Consider the following 15,490-nt stretch of genomic DNA (forward strand, 5'->3'; position numbering starts at 1 on the left):
GGAGGCAGTCAGACAGACTCCCACATGCGCCCGACTGGGATCCACTCAGCATGCCCACCAGGGGGGCAATGCTCTGCCCATCTGGGGTGTTGCTCTGTTGCAACCAGAGCCATTCTAGTGCCTGAGGCAGAGGCCATGGAGCCATTCTCAGCGCCCGGGCCAACTTTGCTCCAATGGAGCCTTGGCTGCGGGAAGGGAAGAGAGAGACAGAGAGGAAGCAGATGGGTGCTTCTCCTGTGTGCCCTGGCCGGGAATCAAACCCAGGACTCCTGCATGCCAGGCTGACGCTCTACCACGGAGCCAACCAGCCAGGGCCTAATTGTTATTTTTTAACATTATTATTTCATAGATACTGTTGTGTTCATCTAAAATGAGGCACATAATATCTGTCTTATTTTCTGATGTTATTAGTAATTGTTGACCAGTATCTAAATTAATTATCTTATTAGAATATGTAAAATGATATTGTAATTTTATCTATTGTATTATTTTATTTGTAATTTTCCTTAAAAATAGATCTCATTCATTAAGTGATTACCCAAAAGAACAATTATAGAAAACAGTAAGATGCATATTTAATTTACATTTATTTCACAAAATAATGAGTGCATTTACCAGCATCTTCAAATGATGAACTATTAGTATTTTTTTAGCATCATGATGAACTCCTGTATTTAAATGTATTTTAGATATTTAAATTATCTTATTTTTGATGTTCAAATTTTTCTATTTTTATCCAGTGAGATCCTTCAATTATTAATGAGTCCTTTATGGCATGACCATGTTAGGCATGACCCTATGACCCTAACAGTGTGTAAGAGATTTTTTTTTTAGCTATCTAAGATAAAATTTTGAGGGGAAATTATACAGTTCCTGCCATTAACAAAGCAAAGAACTTTGGTTTATTTTATAGGAAAATGACATATTAAGACAAAAATTTGAACACTGGGAATGTTCTATGCTACCAAGTTGTCAATGTTTTAAGAAATTTCCAATGGACATAGAAAAATTATTTTAAAAATTTTATATTTGGTGGTTGCATTTCAATTTAATTATGCTTTATAATTTCTAAAATAGTATATAATCACAAAATCTAATTTAGAAAAATATATATATATTTGACCTTTTCTATTTAGACTTAGTTGTTGATATCCTATAGACACTTAATTCTCTAAATTGATTACCTATATCCTCTAAAATGATGCTAATTAAGACCTCAGAAGAAGATATATCTTTGTTTTGACTCAACGGTGGTAACTGAGAAGAGTATGAGTATAATCAGCTAGTATTTAGATATGCTGCTCAGAAAGCATACACACACACACACACACACACACACACTAACACACACACACACACATTTACCTTTTATCCTTAACAGCTTCAAGGTAATTTCTCATTCCCTTAGGTAGTCAGTTATAAATTGGTCTTTTTCTATTTTTTTCTATTTTCTATTCTCTCTCTCTTTCTCTCTTCTCCCCACACCCCACATTTCTTGCTTCTTCTTACAGAGGCATGAAAGTTAGAACACTTATTTCGGAAGTATAGTTGAAGAAATGGTGGACTAGGTCGTAACGTGTTGAAAACAATCAGATTTGGAATATGTTTGGAAGGTTGAACTAGCATCATTTGATGATGGATAGATTGGAATTATAGAGTAAGGGAATGTGAGAAAAGAATAATTCTATAAAATTTTGGCATAAGCAACAGGGTGAATATAGATCCACTACTGAGATAGGAAAGTCTGGAGTAGGGGATATATTTGATGGGGCAAGGGATTGAGAATTATTTTGACTTTTAAAGTTTGATATGCCTATTAGACATCCACGATTAGTTATAAAGCACAGTTGGATATAGCCCCACCCAGAACCTAAGCTCCAAGAAGACAGCTACTTCTGTCTGTTTTGTTCACTGTTGTATCTTCAGAACTTAAGCAAGGCACATAATAAATGTTCAATAAATATCCACTGAGTACAAAAGCAAACAAATTAGTTAATATAACAACTATATCTTAAAACTTAGCAAATAGACCTGACCTGTGGTGGCGCAGTGGATAAAGCGTCGACCTGGAAATGCTGAGGTCGCCGGTTCGAAACCCTGGGCTTGCCTGATCAAGGCACATATGGGAGTTGATGCTTCCAGCCTCTCCCCCCCTTATCTCTCTCTGTTTCTCCTCTCTCTCTGTCTGTCTCTCCCTCTCCTCTCTAAAAAAATGAATGAATAAATAAATAAATAAACAAACTTAGTAAATAGGTCTCTTTTTATTCCAATGTCACACCTTTCTGGTTCGTATAATTTTAATCCTCTACTTAATGTGTATGTAGTTTTAGTTTAGAACTCTCATACAGTGATCATTTAATTTTTAATAGAAGAAATAAATAAGTAACAAGCAGTGGACCTTATTGGTCAATGACATTTGAGTTCTTTATTATCTTTGTACCTGGTAGTTTATTACTCAAATATTTCTTACTTTACAAGGTCAAATTTTGAGGTACAAACAAAAACAAATTAAGTCATTGTAATGCGTTCTCAGTTTGGTCCTTACTATAGTTAAATCTAAGTGCCCCAGTGTTTCACACTATGTGACTAGGGTATAGCAGCACAAAGTAGCTTTTCCACCAACTCAGATATCGTTGCCCTTGCTCTGTTGGTATAAGATGACTTTCTGTTTATTATCTCCTATTTTAAAGATTTTATGAAACTTTTATACTTGCTTTGGCAATATTTTTTGAGGTGATGACAAAGATGACACATTTAGCATTGGATAACTTTGGTCTTCTTCTTGGCCTCAGAATTCAGAAAGAGATGTCTCATTTTCTCTACTATTTTGCCAAAGCAAATGTTGGAGAAAATGAGACTGACCTTTATTCTAGAACACTTATTGCATCATCACTTAAAACTGAATTAGCTCTTGCAGACATGGCAGTGAGTACATCATTATTTTTAAACTGCTGCATGAGTAGTCAGAAAGGGTGGCACTCAGGTATACATGAACAAGAGTTCTCATTTAGGACAAGAATGTGAATTACAAGTTTTTTGTTTGTTTAGTTTTTTGACAGAAAGAGAGAGTCAGAGAGAGGGACAGACAGACAGGAAGGGAAAGAGATGAGAAGCATCAATTCTTTGTTGTGGCTCCTTAGTTGTTCACTGATTGCTTTCTCATTTGTGCCTTGACTGTGAGGCTACAGCAGAGCAAATGGTCCCTTGCTCAAGCCAGTGTCCTTGGGCTTCAAGCCAGTGATCTTTGGTCTCAAGCTAGTGACCATAGGGTCACGTTAATGATCCCACTCTCAAACCAGTGACCCCTCGCTCAAGCTGCTGAACCTGTGATCAAGCCAGATGAACCCATGCTCAAGCCAGAGGAGCCCACGCTCAAGCTGGCAACTTTGAGTTTTGAACATGGGCCCTCCGCATCCCAGTCCAAGAGTCTATCCACTGTACCACCGCCTGGTCAGGCATGAATTACATGTTTTTATTCAACACATAGTTTTAGATGCTTTTCTATACTATGCTATTAATTTGAGATACTAGTTTCATTTGATATTACATTGAATTGTTATCAATATAAACTGCTGTGATACTGACTGCTCTGTAACTAGTTTCATCAAGGTTTGTGTAGGCTCCTATAAAGTTTTGTCTAGATACCTCTGAATGTAATCTCTACAATCATAAATGAATTGCTAAAATAACATTCACTATGAATGCATTCATGATTTAAGGGAATGCTATAATCAATGCATTTTGAATTAAATTACAAAAAAATTGTAATTATGTATTCTACCATTTTTGTTCTAAAACTTGCAAGTTAATCCAGTAGTAATGAACTTACTATAAGAAAGTTTATGGGCCTGACCTGTGGTGGCACAGTGGATAAAGTGTCGACCTGGAAATGCTGAGGTTGCCGGTTCGAAACCCTAGGCTTGCCTGGTCAAGACACATATGGGAGTTGATGCTTCCGGCTCCTCCCCCCTTCTCTCTCTCTGTCTCTCTCTCCTCTCTCTCCCTCTCTGTCTCTCTCTGCTCTTTAAAAATAAATAAATAAATAAAATTAAAAAAAAAAGAAAGAAAGTTTATGTAGCTAGTAAACAAAAATCTCAGGATCTTCTATATTTATTCTACTATCCCACTTTTTAGAATATACTAAAAGTATATAGGTGCATTTTTCAGACTGTAAAGGTCTTGGTGACATAGCTTTTTGTATCTTTTCCTCATTTTGCAAAGGTATAATGTAAAATACTTGTTAACTATAAACCAAATAGTCTATCTTTTTAGAGGTATTTTTTAGGCTTTTTGTACACCTGAGGGCAATTGCCTCTCATAAGGCTTGGTTTTCTAAGCTCTTATCCTGCATTCTGAAATTAATTTAATAATATGTTCATTAATTTTATGGCCTTTTATTTTAAAGACTTTTCATGTGAGCTCAGAAACTTTTACAATGAAGAAAAATACAGTGTGGTATAACTTTAGATAAACATAAATAACAACATATGATGAGATTACCTATAGCAGTGGTCCCCAACCCCCAGGCTGCAGACTGGTACTGGTCCATGGGCCATTTGGTACCAGTCTGCAGAGAAAGAATAAATAACTTACATTATTTCCATTTTATTTATATTTAAGTCTGAATGATATTTTATTTTTAAAAAATGACCAGATTCCCTCTGTTACATCCGTCTAAGACTCACTCTTGATGCTTGTCTCGGTCACGTGATACATTTATCCGTCCCACCCTAAAGGCCGGTCCGTGAAAATATTTTCTGACATTAAACTGGTCCATGACCCAAAAAAGGTTGGGGACCACTGACTTATGGGATGAGAGGGAAAATAAACATATGAATGTGGAGATCTGGACTGGGTCTTCCACGTCCCAGTCCGACACTCTATCTACTGCGCCATCGCCTTGTCAGACAAAATTATGTAATTATTTACAGAGAAACTTAAGTTGAACTTTAATTATTGGGATGAACTGCTCTCTGATATTAATAAAAATAAGCAATTTAACTTGCCAAATGAACCTGATGAAAGAACTGCAGAATCTGTAGCTTTCCAAATTTTTCAAGGTTTTTTCATCCCTTTACCCTGACAGTGCAACAAACAAATAGCTGTAATGGATTACCTTCCAGCAAAAAAGGTAGTTAATGGCCAGACAGCTACAAAAACAGCTTATAATATTTTAGGAGAATGAGAATTTTTATAGTATAATATCTCAAAAATGTAATCCAAAATTATATTGTAATCCAAATGTTGCTCATTTGTTCTAATCCTGTAGCTAAATTTGGAACTGAATAAGCCAGATTATGAAGTTAATGCTGACTTACATGGAATGCTAGATCAAATAACTCAATTTTTGAGTATAGTATTTATCTTAATATAGTACCAATGTGAATGAACAACATTGAGGAGCCAGGGATTAGAATATAATATTTATAACATTTTGCTGGTTTAAAATATAATTATCTTACCAGCTATCTATAAGTCAAGATACTCTTTGAATAGAAAAATTAGTGACTGTTAGATTGAAGGAGGGGCCTTATTGCACACACAGCAGTAGAAAAACTAACCTCCATGCTTAAAGGGTATTTGTGCTTGAATGGTTTCAGAATTACCCCAGGGAGGTAGCCTTCAGAGCAACTTGCACCTTGCTTAGTTCTATAGAAGTGAGACAAAGATGTTGGTATGATGCAGTAGGTATTTATTTAGGAGAGGATTTAACCTGTCATCTTCGATGGTAAACATTCTAAGGGACTGAAATGTATGACTATCATGTGAGACTCCTCTACCTCTTTTGACAGCCTTCCCTGAACATCACACATAGAGCTTTTATTTTCTCATTTTCTAACCCCAAATTTTTATATAATAAAACACTGAACTTGTTTGCAATAAACATAGAGAAAAGAGGTCAGAACAGTCCTTGGTTTCCCATTAAAATTTCCCAGAAAAGGGTAATTAGTCATTATGCCAATGATAATGAAAATTATGAGCTAGGTAACATTCTTAGCACTGTATATATACTAACTTATTTAATCCTCTCAATAACTTCCTCTTCTTTGTCTCATTTATTTATTAAATTTATCAGGTTGACATTAGTTAATAAGATTATAGAAATTTCAGGTGCACATTTCTGTATATTGCATTATATGTTTATCACCCACAGTCAGGTCTTCTTTAGGCATCGTGTATTTGAACCCTTTTATCCTTTACTATCTTCCCACTCCCCTTCCCTCTGGTGCTTTGTCTTTGTCTTTGTCTTTGTCTTTGTCTATGAGTTTTTGTTTGTTTTTCTTGTTTGTTCATTAGTTGCTTTCAGTTTTACAGTACGTCACATATATGAGTGAAATCATATGGTTCTTGACTCCTTCTGTCTGACTTATTATGCTTTACATGATATTCTCAAAGTCTAACTATGTTGTCAGAAATGGGAACATTTTATCTTTTCTTATGGCTGAGTAGTATTCCATTGTGTACATGCATATACCCCATCTTCTTTATCTCAGCTTTCACTAGAAGAGGACACTAAGACATGGGGAGATTAATAATATGCTTAAAGCCACAAAGTAGCAGATCCAGCAATTCAAACCTTGAAATTTGGTTCCATGCCTCCAACCTTTAATCACTATTCTACACTGTCATGAAAGAACCTTCCATTTTTCACCTTAGTCTAGTTCAAAAATTCAAAAGTATAACTTGTTGAAACTTTTTCAGACTGGGCATTCTGCATATCTTCATTGCAATGGAATATAGAAATGCATTTAAAGCTTTAAGCCAGTTCCTAATAAAGAGCACCTCAGGCCAATTATTTTTCTTTTAATATTAATTTCATGAAATGAACTATGAAAATGTTTAGGAATATTTTCAGGTCATATCCTCCTATATATTCAAAGCTTATGAGAGCAGTATATGAAAGAAACTTGTGCAGTGCTGTGTAACCCAGTTACTCACATTTCCTACCTCTGCTCTTTTAGAGAGCACATTGTAAGCTCTGGAGAAAATGCTTTTCCTAGAAACATCAGTTGAGAAATACTGGCCTCTGAAAATAGATCAACGACTCCGTGGCCTAAGGTAGCTTAGTCTGAAGTCAAAGTACTAAGAAAGAATTTCTCCTCGTTTGTCTGAGTCCTACCTCATGCACTGATACCATTTTAAATATTTTCCTTAAATTTTTAATTTTCCAACACACCTTGCTTTTATTGGAAATATTCATCTGCTTGCTTTTTAGTCCATGCTGCCTTTCATAGTATTTGCAGATTGAAAGCTACTAGAGAACCAGAAAACATTTTGCTTTAACAAACCATCTGCAGTTACATCTGGATGTTTGTGTTCCTTTGATCTGTAACAATACCAGCTGTGGAAGAGAAACAAGCAATGCAATGGGAAAGGTCATTTGGCCCTGGATCTTTTTCTTTAAGTCTGAATGCAGAAACAAGTCAATTTAAGGGTTAGAACAAGGATTTGCAGTTTTACTTTACCATAATGTACCACTGCAAGATATCTATGGTGGGAGAACTTTTCTAAATATTTTCCGTTTTAGTTTTGCCTAGACAATTTTGCCTTCTACCCCCAAAACTATAATAGAAAACATTGGTATGTAAAGACACATGCACCCCCATGTTCATTGCAGCATTATTCATAGTCTCTAAGACATGGAAACAACCAGTGTCCTTCGATAGAGGATTGGATAAAAAAGATGTAGTACATATATACAATGGAATACTACTCAGCCATGAGAAATGATGACATAGTGACATTTACAACAACATGGGTGGAGCTTGAGAACATTACACCGTGTGAAATAAGTAAAACAGAAAAAAACTAAGAACTGTATGATGTCACACATAGGTGGGACATAAACCTGAGACTCATGGACATAGATAAAAATGAAGTGGTTAGCAGGGGGAGGGGGACATATGGGACGGGTGTAAGGAGGGACAAATATGAGGTGATGGAAAATGATTTGACTTAGGGTGATGAGTATATAACATAATCAACAGTTCAAATGCTATAGAATTGTTTACCTGTTAAACCTATATACTGTTGTTAATCAATGCCACCTTGTTAAATTTAATTTTCTAAATAAAATTAAAAACTAAACAAAACTAGCAATTAGTTGTTGCATTGGAAATTTAAACCTCACTGTAGAGTGGCTGAAATTACAGCATTTGGTATGGGAGATAAGTGAATTCCACCCAAAAGAGAACAAACAGAGGCTATATAGTCAGAGCTTGCTCTAGCAAAGCATTCTGCTGCCATTGCTTGTGTGTGGCAGGGACTCAAAATCAAGCAGGGAAGTGGGCAAACTTTATAGTAAAAAAAAAAAGAACACTCATGCATGCTCTGACCGGAAGCTGCTGGCATGGGAAAGCTGGAGATGGGCTAGCTAGATGTGGGATAGCCTATGAAATTGGTTTGGAATGCATATTTGGTTTTGTCTGGCTGGTCCTAAGAAGGACATAGATGACAGTATGGAGAATAGGGAAACTGGCAGTCACTGACCAAGTCCTAATCATTCTGTAACACTCGCTTTAGAGGTTGTAGGTATGACTTTTGCGAGTATGTATGGTCTAGCCATTTTCTGTTTGTATAGTCAATGTCTCAGGAATCCTACAAACCTAGACTTGAATCTTGACTGTTTCTTTTCAACTGTGTCATCTTGGGTAACGTATCTCTCTGAGAGCCTTGGTTTTATCACGTATAAAATTAAATATAATTTATAGGGTCGTTGTCGGGGCAAAATGAAGTCTTAAAAGAAATCACTACATGCTTCAAACATAATAGTGAATCAATAAAAGCTCTTACTGCTGTTATCATGCTAAAATGTCCTTTTAAAAGTTCATTTTGTGTAGCTTCAATAAGATATAAAAAGTGAAAGCAGGAGGTTATTGTCTCCAAAGTGTTAATAAATCTGTGAATACCGATAATGTTGCCTTCAATTTGCCACTGCCACCCCCTCTCCCAAATCTTTTTATCTCTTTTCTCTGAACCACTCAGATGTTAGGTATGAATAAAACCACTTTTATCTTTGTGAAATCTGAGTAAAATTCCTTTTTTTTTTTGTAAAGAGAGCTTTATTTTGATGTCTGAGTTGTAATACATACTTGGTTGGCCCTCCTCAACTAGGAATCAGTTTAAATTTTCAATATGTTAAAAAGCAAGATTTTTCGTAGGCCAATAGTTACTTGAAGTGATGTCTTTCTAATTCTATTTTAGTTCTTCAGATTCTAGTAGTCTGGTCTACATTCGCTCATTTTATTAATCTCTCCACAGAGAGGCTTCTAAATGTAAAGAACTCTGCTTTATAGATATGATTCATTCTCCTGTGATTCACTAATGGCTCATTATGAAAGTTACAAAAGATATAAACAATGTCAAATTATATTTACATTGTAGATACTTTTTCTTGCCATGGAAGCAGTGTGCCAAGATTACACTGATTTATCTACAGTTCCAATAGTCTTAATGTAAAATGAGCCAGGTTTCAATTTCAACTAAATTCTTCTTTTACACTCTCCTAATAGATTCTAGCATATTCTCAATTTTTTGCACTAATTTTTCTATAGAATATTATATTTTCCATGCAGAGACCTCTCTTCTTGAAGCCTCTCTTCTCTGCCAATGTTGGACTCATAAAACCTAAGCCTGTGGCAGAGGAATCATCCTTGGATAATTCTCTCCTCACTGTTTTCCTAAGAAGTTCTCTTGACTGCTTGTCTATCATGCCCTCTTCCTTAGTTTGTATCCATAAGTGACTTATTATAATGAAAAAAAAGGTGTTCTTGTATGTCTGGAAATATTTTAATGGTTGTGATTTTTTTTCACATTTTATTAATTTTAATGTGGTGACATTGATAAATCAGGGTACATATGTTCAGAGAAAACATCTCCAGATTATTTTGACATTTGATTATGTTGCATACCCCTCACCCAAAGTCAAATTGTCTTCCATCACCTTCTATCTGGTTTTCTTTGTTCCCTCCCCACCCCCCCCCACCCCCCGATATCATCACATTCTTGTCCATGTCTCTGAGTCTCATTTTTATGTCCCATCTATGTATGAATTCATATAGGTCTTAGTTTTTTCTGATTTACTTATTTCACTCCATATAATGTTATCAAGATCCATCCATGTTATTGTAAATGATCCGATGTAATTTTTAATGAATATAAAGATGAGTTGAAATTTTAGGATGACAGCAATTTAATTCAGCAAATAGAAGGCATTCAAGCTTGTTGCTTTTCACACTGGACATTGTTATGAAAAATCTGCTGGCACTTGATTCTTGTTTTTCCTCTCCCACTTTCCCTTTCCCTGGGACACGGGGAGCCTGCTCTCTTCCTGGTGTGAATTTTTACCCCATTTCATTTGGTGGGTCCTTTCAAACTGAAGATATGTTCACTTTTTCAGTTTGGAGAGTTTTTTTCTTCTATTATTTCATACTTTTATGATTTACCATTATTCTTCAGTAAACTTAATTTTCAGTCACATTTTTGACTCACTGGGTTGGTCAGACCAGGTTAGAAAATATTTTATGTAAAGTAGCAGATAGTAGATATTTTAGGCTTTATTAGTGAAGTAGCAACATTGCAGATTATTTTGTGGTGCTTACACAGTAAGAGAGAAAATCCTGGTCTGCCCCCTCCCTTTGCTTGTGACGGGCCCTGTGAAGTGGCAGCTGCTAGGGGTTGGAAGTACTTTTTGGGTGAAGAACAAAGAGCCACCATCAAGAGAGAGAATAATGTGATAGATGAGGCAAGTGAGGGGTGGGACGGGAAGATCATCCTGGTCGGTTTCATTTTCTACCTCAGCGATACCTGATCCAGGTGTGCCCTTCTCTTTCTCAGGGGGGCCAGCTCTCTCAACGTAAGCAGCTGGCTGGAGATGAGGAACTTGGCTGAGTCATTGAGTCCCCAGTAGAGATTCCATGGTTTGGTGTCTGGCAGTTGCTAACTGTACAGTACCCCACGTGCAGGGGTTGGCCAATCCATAGCTTGACCATCGGTGCTTGCCAGGTGGGGAGGCAGGTAAGAGCGGGGGTGGGGGGTGGAGGGTGGAACAGGAGTAGGAGCAGAGGGGGATGCCCTGGCTTGGTTTCTCCGGCTCACAGTGCTAACTAACCTTCGTGAGCGGGGTCCGTAGACAAGCCTGCAGTGGGCCAGATTTAACCCATGGGCCACTGTTTGCCAACTCCTGCACTAGACTTTCATTTTCTTCCTCATTGTTACAATTTGTTTTGTTATGTTTGGGTTTTTTTTTTTTTTTTTTTTTTTTGCATTTATTTGTCCTTTATTCAATTTTATATTTCTCATTCTTAATGTTTTATATTATTAATATCCTGAAAATTTATTAAATGTTTAAAGCCTTATTACTATTTTCAGATTCTTATTTTAGATGTTGTTTAAAGAGAATTTCTTTTTTAAAAACAATTTTTATTTATTCATTTTTTAGAGAGAGGGAAGAGAGAATGAGAAGGGGGGAGGATCAGGAGCCATCAACTCCCATATGTGCCTTGACCAGGCAAGTCCATGGTTTAGAACTGGTGACTCAGTGCTCCAGGTCAACTCTCTATCCACTGCACCACCACAGGTCAGGCTATTTTCATATCCTTTTAATAAGTAGACTTGTTCTTCAAAAAAGATTTTCAAGATTATTTTCTTATGCTAGTTGTTATTTTTTATGCTATCTTGTTTAAGATTTATGATTTATCTTCACAAGCCGTTCTAAGAATAGTAGATTTTCTATGCTTATGAATATCAGTTTAACAAAAAATAAAGATAAATAAATGAAAATGATTTAGAAAATGGAACAGTCTGTAGTGTATGAAAAATACCTATACTATGAAAAATTGTTATTTTTCTGAAATAATTTAACAGGGCATCCTGAATTTTATTTGGGAATCATTCTTCTGATCCCTGAGATATTTCAGTATCCTTTCTTCAATTTACTTTCAACCTTCAAGAAATTTTTTGAAATATATTGTCCACTGAAAACTCTCTTCAGATTGCCTTTATTTTTATAGGTTTATATTTTAAATTTATCCTTTGTTATCTTTTAAATAGAATTTCAAGAGTAGAGAAAATAAATTTTTGTAGTCTGACTTTAATGTTGAAATAGAAACACTGTCAAACAAATCCCAAGAAATAAAAAGTATGATTATTCACATTATAAGTGGTGTTTAAATGTTTAAAACTTTCATAATTTTTAATAACTGCATTATAATTTTGACATCATTAGTGTCTAACATCTAGAACAAGCATTTAATTTATTTAAAAAAATAGATTTCATTTTTTTCATATTTATCTAGAAAGGAAGTAGGCTTATATGGTTTTCATCATACTAGTGATACCATAGGGACTGAGACCAAATGGCCCGGAACCAGATTTCTTTTCAGTACCAAACATAGTAATTCTTACAGTGAGTATCAGCAGTGATATTCCCAATGTCTTAACAAAATCAGCTCAATTATTGAATCATCATGCAGATCATGGATTGTCTATAAATATGTATAATAATTTAGTTATTTTATTATTTAAACATTGAAATTTTTCTGAAATTCTGACATCCTATTATTAATATCAAGGGGATTGCTGATACTTTCCTTTTCCTTGAAAAGAATATATTGGAATATAGTTATCTTTATTTGTACCTGTGCACACTTAAGCCATGTACAAAAATATTTTTATCTTATAAAACCACAGTTGGGTTGTTTTTTTTGATGAAACTTCACAAAATGACATCTCAAAAATGAATTTGTATTTTTAGATTGAAAAAGACAAAGGGCATTCTGTGATATCTGAAAACTGTCCTTGCACTCACAGTTAGAATAACTCATCTTATTCTATTAGATATAAATAATTTCATAGAATACTAATCTCAGACAAAGTTACTCTGAGGCTAAGATAAATGAGATATAGCAAGACTACTCCATAATTTTGTCACAACACAGGCAGAAACAAGATCACTGTACCACTCACAAAATACCAAATGCCTCCTCTCATGGCCCAAATGAGTAACTTCTACTTATTTTCAATTATAATTTTATACTCTTTCTAATCTCCTGTTTATATAAATAAGATTTTTTAGGCTAACTCATCACAGAATTTCCTATTTTCTGACATCATCTAATATAGAGCAAATCCTACTTTTCTAGATTCTCCTCCAAGTACGAACCAAAGCCTAAATTCTACAATTTTTTTTTTCCTAACACATTCTGACTGAGACAATACAGTTCCCTCTGGAGGTTCTTCTTCATTGCATTGAGTAAAAAACTCAACTTGCTTAACTCTATCTTGTTCCTGGTGATCTTTGTCTAAATCACTATAACAATTTTTATTTGAAATGTCTTTAAAATATTACACTATTATGCAATATTCAGATTAGATGATAACATTTATTGACCACTTATTAATTTTTTGTGTGTGTGATTAAAGGCAATAGGAATCACCATGTAGATTATATAAAATTTCTGAAACTAGTAATATTTAGAGTCAGGATAGACTATGTTATTATGAAAAACAATGAAATCTAAAATCTCAGTAGCTTAATAAATTTTACTATTCTCATCCTATCTACACTCTGTGACCCAGCAGGAGCTTCTATTTAATGCAGTCATTTAGAGACATGAAATGATGGAAACCAATTCTTGACACATGCTTCTATGGTTTCTGAGGTCAGGAAAATAGGACACTGTGAAGGGTACACTGACCCCTAAATCTTCTCGAAGGTGACATTCCTTGTCAATTAAAATCAATTGTTACAGTTGTACATGTAGTCTTTCTTTCCTGAACAATTTTGTCAGACTCAAAAGACTAACTTTGAAACACTTTCATTTATTAAGAGGTTTAACTAACAATAGATAACTAAATATGACATTTAAAAATTTTTAGCTACAGCCTGACTGGTGGTAGAGCAGTGGATAGAGTTTTGGACTGGGATGCGGAGGACCCAGGTTGCCAGCTTGAGCATGCGGGCTCATCTGGTTTGGACCCAAGGTCACTGGCTTGAGCAAGGGGTTACTCAGTCTGCTGAAGGCTCGTGGTCAATGCACATATGAGAAAGCAAACAATGAACAACTAAGGTGTCGCAACAAAAAACTGATGATTGATGCTTCTCATCTCTCTCCATTCTTGTCTATCTGTCCTTATCTATCCCTCTCTCTGACTCTGTCTCTGTAAAAAAAAAAAAAAAAAAAAAAATTAGCTATAGCCTGACTGGTGGTGGAGCAGTGGATAGAGCATTAGCCTGGGACACTGAGGCCCCAGGTTTGAAACCCCAAAGTCATAGCTTGAGCACAGGCTCATCTGACTTGAGTGCTGGCTTGAGCCCAAGGGTCGCTGGCTTGAAGCCCAAGGTCCTAGAGGTCATCCCCCACCCCACCCCCATCAAGACACATATGAGAAAAAATCAGTGAACAGCTAAAGTGCCTGAACTATGAGTTAATACCTCTCATTTCTCTCCCTTTCTCTCTCTCTCTTTTTCTATCACTAAAAAAATAAAATAAAAATAAATTGTTTTATCTACTTTTACTGCAAGGTTGAATTTTTATTACACTTATGAAACTATTATTATTTGCATTTTATTTGACCTATTACTCAAAGGCCTTTTTTCTCCTAACCATAAATTACTACATCTGAGATTTTCTTCTATTCCCTTTCCATGCTATATGAAAAGAAACGATTTATTTTCTCAATTTACATGTACCTGTTATTATCTTGTCAAAAGAACTGTATAATCAGCAACTATGATGTTAACATGTTGTTTTCCAATTTCTTCATCTAAAGATAGAAGTTCATTGTTACATTATCTGCTTCTCAAGTTATTATAGTTGAGAATTTTACCAAGCCTTTTATAACTGCTTGTCACTGATTATTATCCTCTTATTCTCCAAACACTGTTGCCCACCATTCACCATTTCTTGTGATGGCAACATTCTTTCTCTTGAACCAATTTTGGTATAAGTCAAGATAGGGTCAATAATACTTCTGGTAATGAATTATCCCAAAATCTCAGTGGTTTAAACAAGCAAGTTTATTTATCATTCTTTATCTTTATATATCTGCAAAGGGGTTCTGATTCTCATGGTTATTTGGGTGCTCCAAAAGGGAAGAAAATAAAGTTGAGAACACTCCATTTTTTCTCAGAATATAAATGTTTTATTTTTGTTTGTATTTTCTTAGCCAACTCAAGTTACATTGCTACACCATTTTCAAGTCACTGAAGAATTGAAATCCTACCATGTACATAGGACAGAATGAATCAGAATATTTGGTGAACAATTGAAATGAATACTATAATTATAAAACAATTTTTAAATCAGATTTCAAAAATCTACCAGGAAAAGTTTTACTAACTCTAAGAAAGGCAGTTTCATATCCAGAAACACATAATTAAACATTTTTAAAAATTAAAAGAACAAATGAAAGAGAGCAACAGATTAAGAAGGAAATCCATAAACAATTCTATTTTCTTTAATTTTAATGTTCTTTGAAATTATGCTGT

Source organism: Saccopteryx leptura, chromosome 3 (assembly GCF_036850995.1).
Source record: "Saccopteryx leptura isolate mSacLep1 chromosome 3, mSacLep1_pri_phased_curated, whole genome shotgun sequence".
Classification (NCBI taxonomy): domain Eukaryota; kingdom Metazoa; phylum Chordata; class Mammalia; order Chiroptera; family Emballonuridae; genus Saccopteryx; species Saccopteryx leptura.